Here is a 23,604-nt window from a genome sequence, read left to right as displayed (position 1 = left end):
AAGTATTACAGAAAAAGATTTTTTTTTTTTTTTTTTTTTTTTTTTTGAGACTGAGTCTGGCTCTGTCGCCCAGGCTGGAGTGCAGTGGCCGGATCTCAGCTCACTGCAAGCTCCGCCTCCCGGGTTTACGCCATTCTCCTGCCTCAGCCTCCGGAGTAGCTGGGACCACAGGCGCCCGCCACCTCGCCCGGCTAGTTTTTTGTATTTTTTAGCAGAGATGGGGTTTCACCGTGTTAGCCAGGATGGTCTCGATCTCCTGACCTTGTGATCCGCCCGTCTCAGCCTCCCAAAGTGCTGGGATTACAGGCTTGAGCCACCGTGCCCGGCTAGAAAAAGATATTTTTAAGGTAAAATAAACTTTGGATCATTTAGTAGGCTTTCAGCTAACAGATGAGTAAACTGAGGCAGAAGAGGTGAGTGGTCCAGAGGCACAGATGTATTGAGAAGACATGGGGCTAGATTCAAAGACCCTGAAATCCCAGCTTAACACCCTGGCAAACATAATTTACGTGGATTATAGTTATATTTTAACATGTAGAAAGAAACCTTGCTAAAATATTTTTATAAACACCACTGACCATAGAGGCCAGTCCCATTACAGATATTGGCAACACTGTGAAATAAAGAAAATATACCTTTTGATGCTTATCTTCACAGCAATGTGTTCTCTTAAGATCTCGAAGCCCACTGAGATGAACTCAAGCAGTTGTAACAGCAATAACGTGAATAGCTAAAGTAACCACAACTAAATAATTCCCTTTATGATTCTAAAGGTGTGATACTTTTCTGACATACTAACTGTTTTAATATGAAGATCTTGAATATTTAAAACCATTCAGATTCTGAAATCATATATTTGGATATAAATTTATATTTAGACATTATTTTGAATTGTTATAATTGACTCTTAACAAAAAAATGTGGTGTTAGGCCATTCTTGCATTGCTGTAAAGAAATATCTGAGGCTGGGTAATTTACAAAGAAAAGAGGTTTATTTGGCTCATGGTTCTGCAGGCTATGCAAGCATGACACCGGCATCTGATTGGCTTCTTGTGAGGCCTCTGGTAGCTTTTACTCATGGTAGAATGTGAAGAGGGAGCAGGTATCTCACAAGGCAGGGAAGTAGCAAGAGAGAGAATGGGTGGGGGCAGGTGGCACACTTTGCAACAACCAGATCTCAGGAGAACTCACTTACTATGGACAAGACAGCACCTAGCCATGAGGGATCTGCCCCCAGGATCCAAAAACCTCCCACCAGGTCCCACCCCCAACACTGGGGATTACAATTCACCATGAGATTTGGGCAGGGAAAAATATCCAAACTGTATAAAATGCTATGACGCAGATGAGATCACCACGTTTTCCCCCTTCTATTATAATATGAAGAACCCCCAGTTCCAAACAGCTTAAACGTCTTTCCACCAAATCATGGAGCTTGCAAATGGCCATGCTGGAACTTGAATCTAGATGGTCTGATAAATTATCAATAATTGTGTTTCGTAAAAAAAATTTTTTTTTTTTTTATACAGAGTCTCACTCTGTCACCCAGGCTGGAGTGCAGTGGCCGGATCTCAGCTCACTGCAAGCTCCGCCTCCCGGGTTCATGCCATTCTCCTGCCTCAGCCTCCTGAGTAGCTGGGACTACAGGCACCTGCCACCTCACCCGGCTAGTTTTTTTTGTATTATTTTTAGTAGAGACGGGGTTTCACCGCGTTAACCAGGATGGTCTCGATCTCCTGACCTCGTGATCCACCCATCTCGGCCTCCCAAAGTGCTGGGATTAGGGGCTTGAGCCACCACGCCTGGCATATTTTGTAAATGTTAAATAAAAGTTGGAGATGAGACCGGGCACGGTGGCTCACGCATATAATCCCATCACTTTGGGAGGCCGAGACAGGCGGATCGTGAGGTCAAGAGATCGAGACCATCCTGGCCAACATGATGAAATCCCGCCTCTACTAAAAAATACAAAAATTAGCTGGACAGCTACTCGGGAGGCTGAGGCAGGAGAATCGCTGGAACCAGGAGGCAGAGGTTGCAGTGAGCCAAGATCATGCCATTGCCCTCCAGCTTGGTGACAGAGTGAGATTCTGTCTAAAAACAAAAAAGTTGGAGATGAAGTAAAACTGGTATTTAACTAGGCTTAGGCTTCACTGTACTCCAAATGTCAATCCACATTCCTAAACAAAAGCCTTAAGCCTGATCAAAATATTTCACTAAAGTAAAATAAAGAGCAGAGAATTTGGGAAAATTGGCTAGCCATAAGTAGACAGCTGAAACTGGATCCTTTCCTTTCTCCTTACACGAAAATTAATTCAAGATGGATTAGAGACTTAAATGTTAGACCTAAAACCATAAAAACCCTAGAAGAAAACCTAAGTAATACCATTCAGGACATAGGCATGGGCAAGGATTTCATGTCTAAAACACCAAAAGCAACGGCAACAAAAGCCAAAATTGACAAATGAGATCTAATTAAACTAAAGAGCTTCTGCACAGCAAAAGAAACTACCATCAGGGTGAACAGGCAGCCTACAGAATGGGAGAAAATTTTTGCAATCTACTCTTCTGACAAAGGGCTAATACTCAGAACCTATAAAGAACTCAAACAAATTTACAAGAAAAAAACAAACAACCCCATCAAAAAGTGGGCAAAGGATATGAACAGACATTTCTCAAAAGAAGACATTCATTCATACAGCCAACAGACACATGAAAAAATGCTCATCATCACTCGCTATCAGAGAAATGCAAATCAAAACCACAATGAGATACCATCTCACACCAGTTAGAATGGCAATCATTAAAAAATCAGGAAACAACAGGTGCTGGAAAGGATGTGGAGAAATAGGAACACTTTTACACTGTTGGTGGGACTGTAAACTAGTTCAACCATTGTGGAAAACAGTGTGGCGATTCCTCAAGGATCTAGAACTAGAAATACCATATGACCCAGCCATCCCATTACTGGGGATATACCCAAAGGATTATAAGTCATGCTGCTATAAAGACACATGCACACGTATGTTTATTGCGGCACTATTCACAATAGCAAAGACTTGAAATCAACCCAAACGTCCATCAGTGGCAGACTGGATTAAGAAATGTGGCACATATACACCATGGAATACTATGCAGCCATAAAAAAGGATGAGTTCGTGTCCTTTGTAGGGACATGGATGCAGCTGGAAACCATCATTCTCAGCAAACTATCGCAAGAACAGAAAACCAAATACTGCATGTTCTCACTCATAGGTGGGAATTGAACAATGAGATCACTTGGACACAGGAAGGGGAACATCACACACCAGGTCCTATTGTGGGGAGGGAGTGGGGGAAGGGATAGCATTAGGAGATATACCTAATGTAAATGACAAGTTAATGGGTGCAGCACACCAACATGGCACATGTATACATGTGTAACAAACCTGCACGTTGTGCACATGCACCCTAGAACTTAAAGTATAATAAAAAATAAAAAGATATACATACACATGGATATGTACATATATATGTGTATATACGTGTGTGTGTTTCAAATATAACATTAAAAAAAAAGAATTTGGGAAGGAAATAATGAATTTCTGTTCCCTTTGGTAATTAAATACAACAGCTGGAATTTAAACTCTATTCTCTCCTTTTTGTTAAAATATAAGATCTAACACTCCATTCTCTCCACCTGATAATAGCAATTTTGAAATTTCCAAATTAACACTACGAATCTACTTAAGAAATGAGAAACAAAATTAAATAATATTATTGCCATAATTCCTTACCAAAAGGCTATATTTTCCATGACTTTCTTTACATGGGTTCTAGGCTTCTATTTATTAAACACTCTTCATTTATCACACATCACTGTCCATGATACAGGGTATGTGGGTGGTATAAATATCCTTATTTTTTAAAAATAATTGAGGTTTAAGAGATTACGTTATCTGTCCATTATCAAAGACTACAAGAGGGAAAGCCAAGATTAGAAACTCCTGAATTCACTGTAAGTGGCAATTTCATTGTTTTGTTTTTGTAATTATTTACTAATGATTTTGTTTTAATAAAGTTTGTTTCAACAATGGTTTCATTAATTGCAAAGTGATTACAAAGGGTTTTATTTTTATTTGTTTAAAAAAATGAACAAAATAATACAAAGTAAAGAGTGAATGAATGTCACTTTCATACGACATTTGGCTCTTCTCACCCAGTAAATGACCATTGTTGGTATCGTCCTAGAGTTGTAAGTGAAGACCCTACAACTCTCCTCCTCAGTTACATTTCTAAGATAACCGCTTTCACTGTTCTGTCTCCTCTTTAGTTCTTTCTGTAGTTGCTTTCATGATTAGGCTACAATATATCTCTTTCTTCTGTAATAAACTTTTTAAACGTGTTGATTGATTTCTCTTCTTGAAAGATAAGACACTTTGGGAGGCCGAGGTGGGAGGATCACAAGGTCAGGAGTTCGAGACCAGCCTGGCCAATATGCTAAAACCCCGTGTCTACTAAAAATACAAAAATTAGTCGGGCATGGTAGCGTGTGCCTGTAATCCCAGCTACTCAGGAGGCTGAGGCAGGAGAATCTCTTAAACCCCGGAGGTGGAGGTTGCAGTGAGCCGAGATTGCGCCACTGCACTCCAGCGTGGGTAACAGAGTGAGACTCCATCTCACAAAAACAAAAAAACCAAAAACAAAACAACAAAAAAACAAAAAAGAAAAAAAAAGAAGAAAGATAAGACAATGACTTATTCACATGGGATATTTCTTTTTCCAGGTTCTAATTTCTGTCACATTTTAAAATGTAAAAAAAAAAAAAAAAAAAATGCACACAAAAAAAATCTGGCTAGTTTTATAACTGTAAATAATATACCTAATATATCCCTTTTTTCTGTACTTTTTCCTCCAATCCGCCTCCCAACTTCTGTTTGCTACACTATCACTCAGGCTTTGTGTTATGTACATTCCATGCTGCCACCCTAATTAAGCTTTTTGTGCTTTGTATATATTGACACCAGAAGTTGAAGACTTATGCTCAGGTCTTGATACGTCATATATTGTAAAATCAAGATGTGCTCTGGCACCACAGAAGTGATATAATGTTATACTATTAAAACATTGCCGCTCGAGCAGAAGTTTATAAAGTTTCCTTAGAGCTTTGAAGACATTTTCCCTATGAATTCAACCCTATATTGAGGGCTGTACATAGTGCTGTGCATGAGAAGTCTGATGCCAATCTGATTTTCTCTTTGTAGGCAATGATTCATTCTCTTTGAAAGCTTTTAGTGATCTTGCCCAGTGATCTCTTTTCTTTAATATTTGACCTTCTTCAGTTTCCTTTAGCTTATTCACCTCTAGGTGCACTAAGTTCTTTGCTAAATAACTGTATCTGTACATATAAGTTTATAGGGCGGGTATAGAAAAGTGATGGGGGTTGTTTAACGCATACAACAGAGAAAGCGTTATGATAAGGCCTGAGGACAGATATCCAAAATTGGGAATCATGGGGCACTGTTGTCTATTTATTTGATAAATGTTTTAATACGAAATTACACTGGTCAAAGCTGTAGCATTATGAAATAAAAATACAATAGCAATATTACAAAATGACTTTTTCTTTGAGTAAAGTAAATAATTTCTGCTGATTTCTGTTAATATGAGTCTTAGAATTTTTCCTGGAGGCTACTATGCCTCTGTAATATGTGTTATTATGTCAGAATGGGAATAAATGTTCTATTTAACAATCATAAATAACCTATAATTCATAAATTTAAGTTTACTTTTGAAGAAAAAAAGCTTGAGAAACACGTTTTTTCTAAATAGTCTGATAATTTATGTAGAACTGAATTTTCAATCATTTGTTATTATTAATTAATTAATTTTGTGTTTTGAAAAATATTAACAGAACCCATTATTTTGTATCTGAAATTTTTAGTTCCATGGTAAAGCCATGCTGATGATGGATATTATTTCAAGCTGATAAGGAAATCAGCAAGTGCAAGAAATACTCAATCAGTTCCTCATGGATCTGCTCTTTTGTGATATTCTCTCTCTCTCTCTCTTTTTTTTTTTTTTTTTTTCTGATGTGGTGTCTCACTCTGTCGCCCAGGATGGAGTGCAGTGGCGTGATCTCAGGTCACTGCAACCTCTGTCTCCCAGGTTCAAGCGGTTTTCCTGCCTCTTCTGTGATATTCTAACTGACCATAGCACCTGCTTTAAGGGACCATCAATGACTAGCATGGCACGCAGCTGGGAGTGTGGTCCATTGAGATTTAGATGCTGAAACCCCAAGCCAAACAGATTGCATGTCTTGTTACTTTTAAACACTTCTTCTGGTTAATAAAATGCTCTGTATTACCAATATGAGTACATTCGGTTCCTATTTTAGGTTTTGATTTTCACAAACAAAATGTAAGTGAAGCTATGAAGGATTATGAATTTGAACCATATGAAAAAAATTATTAGATAGCTCTTACATCTCTTAAGTTATTACTTGGCATTTGTAATGGGTTTAAACTATAGCCTATATTCCTAAATACAGCTATGAAACTGTTCTCAATCTGAACATTCTCTCTCTCTCTCTCACTCTATATATACATATTTTTTCTCATATGTATATATGAGAAAAAAATTAAGGAAAATTAAGGGATTTGTAAAAATATTTTAAAGTATGTAATCTAACTAAATGATATACTTTGTGTAACTCATTAAATACAGTATTATAGTATTAATCTGTGGATAAAAAACTATATGCACTATATATATATACACACATATATATTTGTACACAGACACATACACATATACACATACAAATACACAGATACACACACACTACATTGAGTGAACATATAGAAAGAATATATTATGTAAATACTGGGAAAATCTGTCAAAGTATTAACAGTTAATATTAATATCTTTCATTACTAGACTTGAGTAATTTTTAATTATTTTAATTAAAGGCTTTCTGTATATTCTGTTTTTAGAATATGTTACTCTTTTTTTATTCTTTTTTTTTTTGAGACGGAGTCTCACTCTTTTGCCAGGCTGGAGTGCAGTGGCGGGATCTCGGCTCACTGCAACCTCTGACTTCCCGGTTCAAGTGATTTTCCTGCCTTAGCCTCCTAAGTAGCTGGGACTACAGGCCTTGCCACCATGCTTGGCTAATTTTTGTATTTTCAGTAGAGACGCGGTTTCATCATTTTGGCCAGGATGGTGTTGATCTCGTGACCTCATGATCCACCTGCCTCAGCCTCCCAAAGTGTTGGGATTACAGGCGTGAGCCACCACACCCAGCAAAATATGTTACTTCTTAAAATAGGCTATGTACACACATGTACACATGTGTACACACACAAACACACACACCGCACACAAGTATAGCTTCTTTGTTCAAATAACTTTTTCAACATTTTGAAATATCAAGCTGGGCGCAGTGGCTCATGCCTATAATCCTAGCAATTTGGGAGGCTGAGGCAGACAGATCACTTGGGGTCAGGAGTTCGAGACCAGCCTGACCAACATGGTGACAGCCGGTCTCTACTAAAAATATAAAATTAGCTGGGTGTGGTGGCAGGCATCTGTAATCCCAGCTACTTGGTTTGTGGTGAGAGAGAAGAATGACTTGAACCCAGAGGGTGGAGGTTGCAGTGAGAGGAGATCGCGCCATTGTACTCCAGCCTGGGCAACAAGAGTGAAATTCCACCTCAAAAAAGGAAAAAAGAAAGAAAAAAGTATCAAATACCCCCCCTTCACAAATCAGTCTGATGGTTTGCATAAACAGATGAAAACCATGTGTAATTAATTTTCAAATTTTTTTTTAAAAAAGAACAAAGAGCTTTCAGAAATATTTGGAAGTTTAATTTGATCCCCCAAACAACATTTACCTACCTAATTATGATGTGTTTTAAGGATAGTAAGTGGTTCAGATGAAGACCTGTTTTTTTTTTCTGTTGTTTTGTTTTGTTTTTGTTTTTGTTTTATAGGCAGGTTTGAAATGCTTTAATGGTGTTATGCTCTGAATCTTTTACACAATTTTCTCTAAACATTTGAATATGATCACTAATCACATTTAGTTAGCTCACAATACGATGACAGTTAAAAAGATGGAAGTGAGCACCAATGAAAATTGAAATCTACTACTGTTTTTAAATTAGTAATTGATTTAGTTGCTATTAGCTATTGTTTAAGTTATTCAGTTTTAAGAAGCTCTGAAATATCTGTTGTGTGCAGCATTTACTGATCATGATAGCTTAACTTTGTCCATTTATGAGTTAAGGTGCCGAGTTATGCCAGTGTCCTGAAGCTTTCAAAGGTAAAGCCTCACATAAGAAGTCAGTCATTATGGCTGGCAGATACTCATCTCTCTGCTGTTTTGCTTGGTTTCTTCTATTCAAAATTGAATTAAATCTCCTGAAAATTCATATGCAGAGTGAGACTTTGACAAAAATAGCACATTTGTCTTTATATTTTTAATTTGTTTTAGCAAAAATGAAAAATACTTCTATGCTTTATGACAAATTATTTCTGATGATGAAAACACAAAAAAAGTTTGGAAATGTTCTTCTTTAAATAAATTTTAAACATATGCTTCTGATGAAAACAATATTTAAATAAAATTGGACATTGGCATAAGGTCACTCTAGATGTTTAAATTTGAGATGGCAATTTTAGAAGCTGATTTTACCAAACTTCATTATTTTTAATGTCTATATTAGCCTTCTTCTTATCCCAGTATTGAACCAATTTAGTCTAAATCCCACCTATAAGATAATTCTTGCCACCTGTAACTGTCTTTCTGTTGTATGCCAATTCTTCCTTCTATTTTTATTGAAATTATTGTTTTTCCTTAATAATTATCTTTACAGTTTCTAGGAATTACTCTTTCGATGTGTAGATTTTAAAATACAAAACATGTAACATTTAATTGCAGACATTATGCTAAAATCATATTAAAATTCATTCATGAAAAATATGTCTTCTCTACTCACATTTCTTTGTGAGGGTGTTCATTTGTTTGTTTGTTTGTTTTTTGCCTTTTTCAGAGTACAACCTTTAGTAGGTAAATCAAAGATGAAAACAAGATGCCATTCTTCATTACTTGGGATTTACATCTTTATTATATTTAAGATTTATATTTTATCTGTTTAAATAACATGAATTATATTAGAATTATATATATACACACACAGATATGTATCTATTTATATTTCTCTCTATATATATAACCTATACCTATCTATTTAAAATATCTAACAGTATACAGAAAATGAAACAAAGAACACCATCAAATAAAAGAAAATCAAAATACACCGGAACAACCTTAAAAATAAGAAACACAACATGGTGAAAACCTGTCTCTACAAAAAATGCAAATAATTAGCTGGGAGTGGTGGTGTGCACCTGTGGTCACAGCTACTCAGGAGGTGGAGGTAGGAGGACGGATTGAGCCCAGGGAAGTTGAGAATGCAATGAGCCATGATCATGCCACTGTACTTTGGCCTGGACAAGAGAGTGAGATCCTGTCTCAAAAATAAATAAATAAATAAAATAAACATATCTGCTAAGATATAAAATGCAAATATAGGATTTGAGAAATGTGTGTTATCTGATACTGAATCAATTATCCATAGATGTATAACATCAGCTTTTAAAAATATAGCCATTTGGGGCTGGACACAGTGGCTCATGACAGTAATCCCAGCACTTTGGGAGGCTAAGGTGGGTGGATCACTTGAGGTCAGGAGATAGAGACCAGCCTGGCCAACATGGTGAAGCCCCGTTTCTACTAAAAAAAAAAAAAAAAAAAAAAAAGTCCAAAAAAATTTGGCCAGGCGTGGTGGCATGCACCTGTAAATCCCAGATACTCAGGAGGCTGAGGCAGGAGAATTGCTTGAACCTGGGAGGCAGAGGTCGCAGAAAGCCGAGATCATGCCATTTGCACTCCAGCATGGGGGACAGAGCAATACCCTGTCTCAAAGGAAAAAAAAAAAAAATATATATATATATATATGTGTGTGTGTGTGTGTGTATATATATGTGTATATATATGTGTGTGTATATATATGTGTGTGTATATATATATATGGCCATTTGGCATCTGTCACGTGTCAGACAGTATGTTAAGTACATTTCCACTCCCTAATTACTCCCCTTAGAGCAACCCAGCTACCATTACATTTTACAGTTGAGGTGATTTAGGTGTAGTCTTTTTAATTCCCATATAAAGCTAGTGCAGCTAGTTGCTCTTGCCAGTAAACACAGCTGCCTAGTAGAAAACATGACAAATTATTTATCGAAGTAAAATGTCACAATTAGTTGTAGATTACTGGAAAATGTAAAATATTAGTAAGGAGATCAGAAAGGCTTTAAAATTTCCTTCACTTCCTGCCTTGGTATGCTTGTTACTTTCTTTAAAAATCATAAACTCATACCATTAAAATACCTGAAATCCAGGTAGTATTACATATAGAAGGATGTCTGACAACGTTTACAGAAGGTTAATGCCCCATTGAAGAAATGATGAAATGTATCTTAAATATTATCTAAAAATGACATACAAAGGCTAGAAACCCCATTTGAGTTGTGAATATTCAGGAACCATAGATGCCAGCCAAATGATGACCATGATGAAGCTCCCTAAGTTTTTGGTTGATGTGCATGTGTCACTATGGAAGCTAGGACAGTGGCCTCAGGCTTTCTATCTTTGAAAGGTAAGAGAAAAAATTATGACAGGTGTTTGATTTATTTGATGAGAAAATGAATAAAAGGGGCAAGAACAATGTTAAAATCTATATATTTAATCATTTGAGTTTACATATATAAATAGAACCCTTATCTACTATAATTGACCTTGTACGCATCATTACAAACACAATTATTTTTTTAATTTTAATTTTATTTTTTGAGATGGAGTCTCAATCTGTTGCCCAGGCTGGAGTGGTGGCGCAATCTTGGCTCACTGCAACCTCTGCCTCCCGGGTTCAAGCAAGCCTCAGCCTCCCGAGTAGCTGGTACTACAGACGCCCGCCACCATGCCCACCTAATTTTTGTATTTTTAGGAGAGGCAGGGTTTCACCATATTGGTCAGGCTGCTCTTGAACTCCTGACCTCGTGATCCGCCCATCTCGGCCTCCCAAAGTGTTAGGATTACAGGCGTGAGCCACCGCACCCAGCCATAAACACAATTATTAATCCTTACTAAGCATGTGAACATCTGCCATGCATATGTGTATATATAATATATTCAATATCAAGTGTATCATATATAATATATAATATATTAATTATATATATGTGATTATAGTTTATAATATAAAGTGTATAGTATATCTAATTAATACATATTATATATTATATATCCAATATATAATGTCTATTATATATGTATAATATATCTAGTATATCTAATACATATTTTGTATATACATATAGAGAGAGAGAGAATGATAACATTTGTGTGTTAAAGGTGGGTACCTGGAATACTCCTATAGAGCTGAGAGAGAAACTTCAATAGCTGGTTCTGAGAAACATTTCAATCAATCCTTCAGAAAACTTTATTGTTTGACAGGAACATTGCAGAGCAGGATGAATTCTTTGGAGAAAGTTTAAGACGCAGTTACAGGTAATGAAAAAAACTTCCCTGTAAAAGTTTATCTTAACAATTGTTTTCTTTTTTTCTTTTTTCTTTTCTTTTTTTTTTTTTTTTTTTTTTTTTTTGAGACGGAGTCTCGCTCTGTCGCCCAGGCTGGAGGGCAGTGGCCCGATCTCCGCTCACTGCAAGCTCCGCCCCCCGGGTTCCCGCCATTCTCCTGCCTCAGCCTCCGGAGTAGCTGGGACTACAGGCGCCCGCCACCGCGCCCGGCTAGTTTTTTGTATTTTTTAGTAGAGACGGGGTTTCACCGGGTTAGCCAGGATGGTCTCGATCTCCTGACCTCGTGATCCGCCCGTCTCGGCCTCCCAAAGTGCTGGGATTACAGGCTTGAGCCACCGCGCCCGGCCAACAATTATTTTCAGTTAACATTCCAAAGACAAATATTTGCATTTTATACCAGGTTCAGAAAAGCACCCAAGAATGTAAAATAGTGTCAGCTTCTAAGACACAGTAGACAAGGAGGACAATGTTTTATAAATCACAGAGAGGTTGAAGCATTTTACACTGTCAGAATGTATCTCTGTGTCTGTCTGTGCATACAAGCTTATTTTCCTGGAAAGGATTTCTGTGAGAAAGAACCTGTGGGGAAGAAAACTAATTACTACTAACAAGTTACATACATGTTGGGAGATTGTTTTCAAGCAGATCTGAGAGGAGAGGGTTAACACGTGAAACAATACCCCAGCGCTCTGTACCCAGGATGCCATTACAGTAAATGAGGTAATACTGGTCTGCCGAGACTAGGTAAAGGGGTGGCTTAGAAAGGATGATCTCAAGCTGCAGCCAAATCTAAATTAATTAACTCCAGCTACTCTGAAATTCTATTGTGAGAAAGTGGTGGCTGAAGCCAGGTCTCAAACTGTACTATGTCATGACGAGAGAGGAATGAAAAATTAACACATATCTTACTGTGACACAGAATGACTAAGCTGCAATATTAGATAACTTGGGTCAAATGTGGTTTATAATTAGCTATAATTGCTGAAAATCTTCGCTGATTAACAAACCCAATTGGAAATACATTCACAAACATTAAGATAGTTGCAGAATTTTCTTAAAATGGATAAGAAACGTGTGAAATAATCAGGTATAGTGTTCATTATTACATACATTTTACAAAGCCTTGTGCTAAAAATTACCTTTTGGCTTTTTTCAAAAAATGTAAAGGATAAATGGACTATATGTTATATCTGTGATGAAGATACAATAAACAGATGATCAGAGTGTTAACACTTTATACACTTCAGATGAGATAGAAAAATAGGACATTTAAGAGCAACCTGTTGCATCATCAAACGTACTTTCTATTTTGGGTGTGGCCTTGTAGAGCTGTGAATATCTGCTGCCAGCTACTAAAATACAGAGTTTATAGAGAAATGAATAATTACAATTTTATCTAGAGGAGGAAACAAACTGCACATTGAATCAACAAAATTATGAATTAGTTTTCTGTTGAGTCCCTAATGCATGACTTGGTCCTCTAATTCAGATTTCCTCACCACTGGTGTTAATAAAATTGTGAACTCAATGATTTAAATTTTATTGCTGCAAGCTGTATATAAATAGTTCTACAATAAGCCATATGAATATATTACAGAAGTCTGACCCTTAATGTATACGGGAAGTCCCTTTGTTTTCTCCAAACCCCAGCTGGCCTTCTCCTCATACGGGTGTTATCGTAGGATAATAACGTATTTTCAGGTAGAAATCCCTGAATTTACCTTCAGCCACTTATTAGTCTCTAATAGGTGAGATTTCAACCCTTCATGTGAAATTTTCTTCATTCAAATTATCCTGAAGAAAAGAAGGTGTGAAGCTGACAAGCCTAGCCCCAAACAAATCCTTATAATCAGAAGAGATTGATAATTCTGATTAAATCATGATGTCTGATGGTGAAGTTTTGCTCTTGTTCAGCTTTCTATGGCTTCGTAAATCATGGAAAATCTGAGGGGAGAGATACAAAGAGCTGGTTTCACTGAAACCTCTAAAATGGGCAACACGTTTGGTAACTGTAGTGTGAATGGCATTATAAATGGATACAAACACCCTCTTCCCACAGTATACACAGAGGGGTGCCCGATTTCAGAACACAGGAGTGTGAGTGCACATGCCCAGGCAGAAATGTTGCAATGCCATTGTCAGGAGGTAACTCTTGTAGCTTTGTGGGCACAGGACATCGGGCAACAATTGCGTTAATGTGATTATGGTTGCTCATGGCCAAGGTGGAATTCAGGAAGATGCTTCAAGGGGTTCTGTGGGCCACTGAGATCTCAATATGCAAACTCACTAAAGAAGGTTTTGGCAGAAGGCAACTGGTCAACCTACTTATATATATGTGTGTGTATGTATATATTTACACACATATACATACACACATGCATATATACATATACACACATATACATATATACACACATAAATGTATAGTATATATAAAAATACACATATACATGTATATTTAAAACCCTTTCTGACCCACCCCATCGAGCAAATATCCATTCCCTCTTTCCTTTTCATTAGCAGACTGCCTTATTCAGTTTGCCTCAGTAAATATTGGTTGACTTAAATGTGTACTCAACACTAAATGTCCAAAGAACCTTCTCTTCATGTTTTAGAGCTTGATTGACATGTTCATTAGAATGGGAAGATTTTACATTGTTTATTATAATTTACATATCATATAATCCTCAGATGTTAGAAAAATAGATTGTCCCATTTTTAAAAAGAAAGTGAAATAACACATAAACAAAATAGGCAGTTGTTTCAGCAAATGAGACAAGCATTTCTGTCACTGTCCTAAAACATGATATTGTGTCACAGACTTCCAGAGCTGGTCGGTAGCTGAGCTCCCACTTGCTTCTGAAGCTCTCTGAGGAGTCGCGCTGCCATTGGATACGGGAGTCTGAAGCCAGCTTAACAGAAAAGACGAGGTGGTGACCGGGGTGAGAGTTATCTCCTAAATTGGTGTAACTGAAACTCTCTCCTATTCCCAGAGTGTGCCTGCTGTCTCCCTTAAAAGACTAAACATATGTGTCTTTTCAATCACTTAGGAAAAGATGTTATGAAATAACTATGGTCATAAATGGGCCGTGGATGGGTTTAACATAATATCATGATCCATTCGTGATTTTTAATTGACTGTCAAATGCATCACAGTTAGCTAAGATATTTATTTTTAGTGGTGTATTATCCAATAAAGGTCATAAAAGAGATCATGGATATTTTCAACTCGGTGCTACAAAAATAACATAATGGTTATTGATTTCATTTTCCAAGAAAGGATAGCATGTATTTATCTCCCTAATTTAAAGGTGTTGCTTGTGTTACATTCTTATTATCTAAGCGAAAAGAAAATGCTGTTTTTCAAAGGAGTCGCGAGACATTTTCACTTTAAAGTTGTGTTGTGTATTTTTTCTATACAGTGGCATTATTTGTATTAGACTGAAAATTATTTTCTATGATAAGAGTAATAGCAAATGACCTTGGGTGTGGCAAGGATGAATATCTACAAAATGTCACTACCACTCATCAGATGAGATACTTTCAGATGAAACTCATCAATGTAATTTTAATGGACACATTTGTTGTCTAGCTGATTAGATGGGTTGTTTTAATTTAGTGGTCTGCTTGGGCTAATACACAGTCATATACCCCATAAAGACCTTTTAGTCAACAATGGACCGTGTATATGACTGTGGTCTCATAAGATTATAATGGGGCTGAAGAATTCCTATTGCCTAATGATTTATGTGATGATCATCTGCAGTGTTTAGTACAGTAACATGCTGAACAGGTTTGCAGCCTAGGAGGACTAGGCCATATCACGTAGCATAGGTGTGTAGTAGGCTATAGCACCTAGGTTTGTTTAAGCACTGTATACCCTATGATGTTCACACATGAGGAAATTGCCTAACAATGGATTTCTCAGAATATATCGCTGTCATTAAGTGATGCATGACTTTACTTCATCCCATAGCTCTTTGTAAATAAGTTTTACTTATGGCATTTGGGTAAGAGTTTTGTCTGCTAATGATCTGTGTTTTAATAATTGTAAAATACATTGTTACACATATTTAATAACATCCTCTAATAGTTGAAAGTTCAAACACATAAAGACAATGCTAAAATCTTCAAACAGAGGCAGGGTTCCTTGCCACTTTGGAATGCCATACCCTTTGAGAGTCTCATGAAAAGCCATGGACATGCCCCGCAAGGTGTGGGGAGTGAGGGAGACACAATTATTGCATTCCTATTCAGTGCTAGGAAGACATGGTAGTGAAGTTTTAATACTTCCTGTGCCTATTTGCTTTCTTCTGGTTGAGAATTCAGTGTTCTCTGCTTCCCTTACCCACTTGTTTGTTTGCTGAAGATCAACTCAACCCCAGAGCAGAATCTGCAGAGCACTCTTCAGCTCTCAACAGCTCCGTGCATCCCTGGGTGCATCATTAAGGCTAAGAGGAAAAGCCACAGATATCATGACAACTTATAAAATATAGCCACATCTAATTGTGGCTTTCATCTTTATGCCACCAGATATTTTGAAAAAAAAAAAAAGTGAAGAACTTAGAGCAACTTTCTGGAAGAAAGAAGGATTTACAGCTTTTCTAGTTGTTCCAGGATCCCTAGAATTCACCCCTCTGTCTATGAGTGTCTATTATTTGAGATAGAAAATGTCAACGCTTCTCTGTCTTGCATTTGGCATAATCCTGCTTGAGATATATAATATGGATAAATTACAGAATCTTGCGTACCCCAGAAGAATTTTTTTGGAAGAAACTCTTGAGAAAATGTCTTTCTTATCAAAAGAAGGGAGGTATTAATCCTTTCTTATCATTAACTACAAATTCCACTTAAATATTATATGGTCAATCTTGCAAACAACCCAAAGGCCACGATTTCAATACTTGATATCCTCTAAGTATCTTTATTTCCCTTCCCCAAAGTGGTTTTACCAGGACAAAAAGAATACAGGCAGTTTCAACATCACTGATCATTTTACCGACTCTCCACTTTCAATCATATTAACTGTGCTTGTTTTAACAAAGACTTACTGAAAGGAATTCTGTCCTGAAATGATTAGATTTCACAGTCATATGCCTGTTTCACTTATCGCCTTCTTTTTCACTGAGCCAAAAATGTCTTTCAGGATTCACCAGCACGTTCAATCTACTGATTCTCTTCCCCCAAACACACTCGATACTATTCAACACTATTTTTTCCCAAAACCCTTTAATATATCTTTAAAAAAAATAGACTGCATTTTAATGCCGTGATTCCTTCTAGGAACTTCCAAGTTAACTTAAATAATTATGTGATTTATTCAAATCCTAGGTTATTTTCTAATTATCTAGTCATTTGCTATGGATGAGTGTGTGTGTGTGTGTGTGTGTGTGTGGTGTAAATTTCCTCAATGCTGGGCTTACTTTAAATACACAGAAACATAAATTGACTTAAGTCATCTGGGGCTTGTCACAGACAATCAGAGAATGTTCCCCCAAATCCCAGATTGCAGGTTTTACCTTCTTGCAGTCTTCTCTTGTCTGTTTCTCAATCTTTATGTTCCCCTCCAGAGCTACAACTCCCTTACTTCAGTTCAAAACTGCAGTCCCCACCAGTCTACACAAAACCAAATGCATTTTTCTTCACCTCACCCTCAATTTTTCCTTCTCCCTTCCCTACATCCCTCCTTTCTCTCCAAACTCACAACCCTGACCTTTATCCTTTCCAGAATTGGGGCATTCTACCAAACCTATCTTTCTTCACATACTCACATGGGGGCAGCTTCTCACATGGGGGCAGCTTCCTCTAAACTTCCCACTCCTACTCATGCCTCTTAGTAGATTCAGGATCTTAGTTCATGATGGTAAAATTTATAAATTGATGCTTTTGATTCATATGAGAATAGCTACGAGTGGTATTTATATAAGAATATTAATAGAATGCACATGTTTAGTACTTGGAAAGCAGCAAGAATATATCCACATCATACTCCTTACAGTGACCCTCCAGTGACTCACAGTCTAGAACAGGCCTACCCTTGCAAATGCCAGATCTTAATGAAAATAGGTAGGTTATAAGTTCTTGGAACGTCTAAAAAGTTAAGAGAAATAATTTGATTTAGACTTCTCTTTTAGAAATCAGCATTTCTAAATTAAAGTTACGTTTAAATTACGATTAAATTACACAGTTTCAATTAAATTCTAATTGCAATTACCTGCATACTTTCCTGTTAATTTATCTGATGCTACCCATTCATATAATGTAATTGAAGGTAATAATCTCTTCAAGTGAATATATATTTGAGTGGGACTTATATGTGTACACACACACACACACACACACACACACACATATTTTTCTAGTTTAATTAAACAATGTTTCCTAGAGTTGGTTACTTTGTCATTCAACCAGGTAGACATCATATTTAATGACATTATTTCCAAGAAGTAGGTTCCCAAATTTAAAAGGAAATTCTCCATCCATAGATAATGAATGACAAAAATCTAGATCCACTATGGGTGTTTACATTGGGAACACAAATAATTCGTTCACTGAAAAATACCATTTTATTAAAACATTATGTTTATTTTAATCATTAATTCATTATACTAGTATATTTTCAATACAATTATTTCATCTAGATTTATCACAGCAGTACAGATTTTAATTCAGTAAAGTATTTTCAGGGGATTTATACTAAAGATAAGTAGTGAGTAAATAAAACAATTATAATCGTTTCATTGAGGTAGGAACAAGTTTTAAACAAAAGCTTTATGAAGTAAATGTTGTGTAGTTCTTTATTTTTTTTTTCCTATAATGTAGCGAACAATGAAAATGACAAAAATATCTAAATTGCTAGTCTGTGTCTTTCAGAAATCTGAGAATAAAACCAAGTCACTTAAACCTGCATATTTTTGATGTTTTTAATTTTTTACTTTATTAATCATGGTGTATTTATAGCAAAGTTGAAAAACATAGTACAGAAAATTCTCTTGGGTTGACATATAGTTAGTCATATTAATTTGAATTGTACAATTCTCTAAATTCTCTAATATGTGGTGCCAAAATGAATAAAGCAACTAAACCCCACACTATTTTTGAGAGAAAAAAATGTGGAAGTGTCAATTTAAGATAAACTACAGATAGATATCATGCTATTGAAAACCCCAATATGTAAGAAAATATGAAGAGTAAATCATGACACAATGGTATAGATAGCAAGTTACATAAACTAGAGATCAAAAAGCTAATGTCTCTTGAGAATAGCCTGGGTTGTATGGAATAATGTGTTTCACTCAGCAGAGCTGTTTCTTGTGTATAATTTATTTTATTGAAATTAATCATCTATATGTACGTGTGTGCATACATATATTCCAAACAAGTCTCAGTATAAACTCAAGTGACTTGAGATTCTAGTATGAAACATATAATTATTATTTTATAAATTTGAGAATTTGACTTCTCTGAACTTTCCAATTTAGGACAAATGGAATCATTTTGCACACAGTATCTCTATGCAAAATAGAGTATTTCACTTTTTAAAATCTCAGGTATCTGGTCGACAGATCACAAAATGTAGGCTATATTTTCTCATAAGCATAGACAGGTATTAGCCTAACTCCCTGTAAATTGAATCACAGTTTTGTGAAAAGGTCATGAAAAGTATGATAAGACTAAATACATAAATATCAGACAGTTAAATATATCAACTTTGCCAGATCTAACTACTTTTCAGAGAAATCTATGAAATTCCTGCCTGATATCAACTTTGTCAGGTCTAACTACTTTTCAGGTCTATGAAATTCCTGCCTGAAATTCTCTTAATAAGAACAAAATAAAGCTATTACTTATAATAAAAAGGATAAAAAACACAAACAGAATAAAAGATGAAGCATGCTTGGGTTAAATATTTGATTTCTGTATATAAAAATGAGTGTTAAATCTCTTAGATTTCTTCAGCTGGCGGGCCAGTGTCTAGAGAAACAGACAGTGTCCAAAGAAGTGAACAGTGCTTGCATTATTAAAAAGATTACAACTGGGAGCGAGGTACTCCGTGCATAGAACCTACTCAGACTTAAGTTAAGCACTTTGTAAGTTTTGTGAATTACAGACAGATATGATACTTATTGTTTGCAAAATATAGCCATCAAGGTACATTACTGAGATTCATAGACAAAATTAATGAAAACTTCTTCAGGAGTGACTAAGTAGGTATAAAATGGTGATATCACAAGTAGTAAAAATCTGTGACTCAAAAACCCTGGTTTTGTTGAGAATGTGGGAAAATGATTAGACAGAATAGAATAAGCATGAATCAGTATTACCGATAAACAGTAAGAACAAAGTCTGGAAGTGTGGTAGAGAATTGCGCATCCAAGGTGTAATTAACATAGTTGAAGCACAGGTAAATCTGCCATTAAGACAGGATCACTTGTCTTTTCTGAGAATAGTTACGTAATTTTGAATTGTTTGAAAATTCATCACACAGTTATATATTGTATATTTTCAATAAATGAATACTATACAAATATTTAAGTAGTCATTTTCAGACTTTACTAATGCTTCTGGAATTTTTCACATTTAAAACACAATGGAACTCTAAAAGAATCCCTGATTCTATAATGAGATTTGCTTAATTAAACTATTTAACCGCAGTGACAAATTAAGTACCCTTAATTGTAACACAGGCATTTATTAAGATAGCCGTTTATATAATTATTAAGGTAAAAATCTTAATAATAGCATTTCTTTAATCCCTGTGTCCTCAAAGCACGTAACATACTATTTTGCATACTTTTGTTTTCATGTATTTCCAAGATGGAAGAAAAAAAATAATTCCTGGGCCATTTATCTGTGATTATTTATTAAATGTGCAATCCTTTCACTGAGGAATTAAGTGAGGAAAACTACTTTACGCCACTAGTTGATAAAGGAGCCAAGTACGATTTGGTATTATTCATTATCAAGTTTTTGTTGTTGTTGTGGTCTGGTCTCTTTCTGAACTTGGACTTGCTCTTACTTTACTGAAACAGTATACTAACAACAGGGAGATGGTTGATATGGAGAGGCTAAAAAGTTCAGTCTGTCAGGAGAGGGATTCATTTCAGCCCATCAGTGTTGTTACTCTGCTAAGTGGTGACATAATCCCAAATTCATGTTCCCAAGGGATTGGCTCTGAGGATCGCTCCCATTTACTGACTTTACTGCGAAAGAATGCCAGCTTCTGCCGTAATTGAGGAAAAAGGTTTTCAGGACAGATTATCTTTTCTGAAATGGATCACATAACATATCTAAAAGTGTTAGTATAAACCCAGCCTTCTGCCCAGAGATTTGTCTTCAGGAGAATAAGCACATTTTTTAAAAAAAATTCTTTTTTTCTGTATGGGTACTATATATTGGGTTTATTTGTGTTTGAAATTTGAATAATTCTGATTTTCTACAAGAAAACACTCTAGGCAAAACAGCATCCTAGATTCATATTTAATATGTCATTAAAATGGGGATAAAATTCCATATATTATCCATAATATTACAAAGACTGCATGGCATATTTTTAAGTGAAGAAATAAAACCAAATTAGAATACATACGGTGTTAACCTATCTGTGGGAAAAAAGATATATATATGTAAGTAGTGCCCGTGCATAATATTCATATATGTGTGAATGTATATACAGACTACCTAGTATATATGATAACGTTAATAATGGTTACTTTGGAAGAAACAAGAGTGTATTTTAATTTTTACTTCATAACCTTCTGAAATATTAAATGATTTCAGGCCGTCATACTTTTATAATTTTAAAAATGTACTAAACAATTAATGTTTCTACATTGTCCTTTGCAAGCTAAGGTTTTAAAACACACAGTTAACCATCTATTTCAGGCACTATGTATTCTATGCTAACTTTAGTCAATTTTGATACATATTTAATAGATTTTGCTAAATGCCATATGCATTCAATGAGTGCCCACAAACCACTAAGGAATGTTAGCAACAAACAAAAGTGAGGGTACAGAACACTAGCAATGTGAGGAAACTCTTGTGAAGGGCCACAGCGGGGACTTGAGACCAGCCAACGGTTTGACAATATCTTTCAGATATTTGGAGGGGGGTGAAAACCCAAAACACATTTAGTCAAGTTCTATATTTCAAGATAAACTTCACCCATATGTTTTTGATTCATTTACATGTAATTCATTGAACCGACATTCTGAAAGAGTTATTTGATGCACAGGGAGAGTTTTGTGCTATAATTATATGTGATACATATAATATAATGCGTAACAATTTGGAGCAGAACTTATGCTTTGCCATGTTACAGATTCCAGGCATGTGTTCCTCACTTATGACTCACTGTGCTTGAACCAAGGTGTTGAGTGACTCATTGAGTCAATCCACAGCTGAGGTTTATATTCCAGTCTGGCAGCACTGTTTGTATATTTCTTTTTAAAAAGTTGGTTTTTCTCTGCCTCAGTTTCCACAATTGTCAAATTAGCATGATAATCTTTGTTACGTTTTACTGTGATCATTGACCAGAACCTATGAAATGTGTCAACGTGTTTGCAAATAATAGTTTCTAGAAATTGCGATTTTTAAAAATGTTACGGCTTATTTCAATTATGTGCTTGTAAATACATTATAATATTAATGACTATAGAATCTCTTTCAACCTAGAAGACAGGATTCCTAGAAATCTCATGATGCATTAAGTCTCTCACGGAAGACTAATGAATACTCAGTTGTACTGACAGTTGTTGCAGTGACTACATATAAAATTTCCCATTTTTCATCTCTCATTGCTTCCTCAAGCATCAGACAATGCAACTACTTTAGGAAATAGCACCGTATTGTCTTCCTCATACATTGAAAAAGTAAGATCGAATTCAGGAGACTTTTATTTGCTTTATGTAATTATACGTCTCCCTATGTGTAAATACAGACTTCGCTTAAAATTTTTCCGTGATTCCTGTGGTATGACTTTTTTATGCAACTCTCATAAACCACCTGGAATTTATTTTACTGTGTGGAATAACGTGAAGATAAGGGCAAAGTGTCTGGCCTGCACTTGCATATTTTCTATTTAGCACAGTAGTGGTCATTGTCATTTCTCTAAGTATGTCTTCCTCTTTCTAGACTTGGCATATTTCTCAGATTCTGTCTTTCACATTTATAGCTGGATATCACGAAACAGTACTTCTGAGATGAATTCACCATACAGTTCCTAAAATCATCAAAGGGAGGCAAAACAGGAAAATACACCCAAAATGCAAATAACCTCAAGTTGGACTATAAGTAAATTATAATATATCAAACAAACTTGGTAAGTTTGAGTTTTAGGTCAACATATTAGTATTATCAAATTAAATGTCTTTCAAAGGATTGACTTAAATAGTAGTTAATGGCAGGAAAAAATCATTATCTTAAAACAAATAAATTTATTTAATTAATTGTTTTTTGAGACGGAGTCTTGCTCTGTCACTCAGGCTGGAGTGCAGTGGCCCGATCTTAGTCACTGCAACCTCTGCCTCCTGGGTTCAAGCGATTCTCCTGTCTCAGCCTCCCGAGTAGCTGGGACTACAAGTGCATACCAACACGCCCAGTTAATTCTTGCTTTTTTTTTTTTTTTTTTTTTTAGCAGAGGCAGGGTTTCACCATGCTGGCCAGGCTGGTCTTGAACTCCCGATTTAGGTGATCTGCCCACCTCAGCCTCCCAAAGTGCTGAGATTACAGGTGTGAGCCACTGTGCCCGGCCTAAATTCAATTTTAACATGGTTTTGAAAATGTTATTAAATACTAACTTCTAATAATATCAGTGATATGAATTGGACACTAAATTGCCAGCTCATGACTATTTCAAGGTTACACATTAACTTTAAAGCACAGGCTGTTTGCACACCCAGTTTACCTGAAAAATAGATACATTCAAATACCTGAAGACTTGTGCAGGTAAATGACAGTCG

At 35.9% G+C, this 23,604-nt stretch overlaps 1 long non-coding RNA gene across 5 annotated transcripts in view; it reads left to right on the top strand.

Moving 5' to 3' along the window:
* LOC102138819 (uncharacterized) overlaps window positions 1–23,604 on the top strand; it is a 996,710-nt gene that overhangs the window by 770,921 nt on the left and 202,185 nt on the right. The gene's annotated exons all lie outside the window — the stretch shown is intronic.

Source organism: Macaca fascicularis, chromosome 9 (genome assembly GCF_037993035.2).
Source record: "Macaca fascicularis isolate 582-1 chromosome 9, T2T-MFA8v1.1".
NCBI lineage: Eukaryota > Metazoa > Chordata > Mammalia > Primates > Cercopithecidae > Macaca > Macaca fascicularis.
Note: the sequence above shows the minus strand (reverse complement) of the source record. Positions and strands in the feature narration are given on the sequence as shown.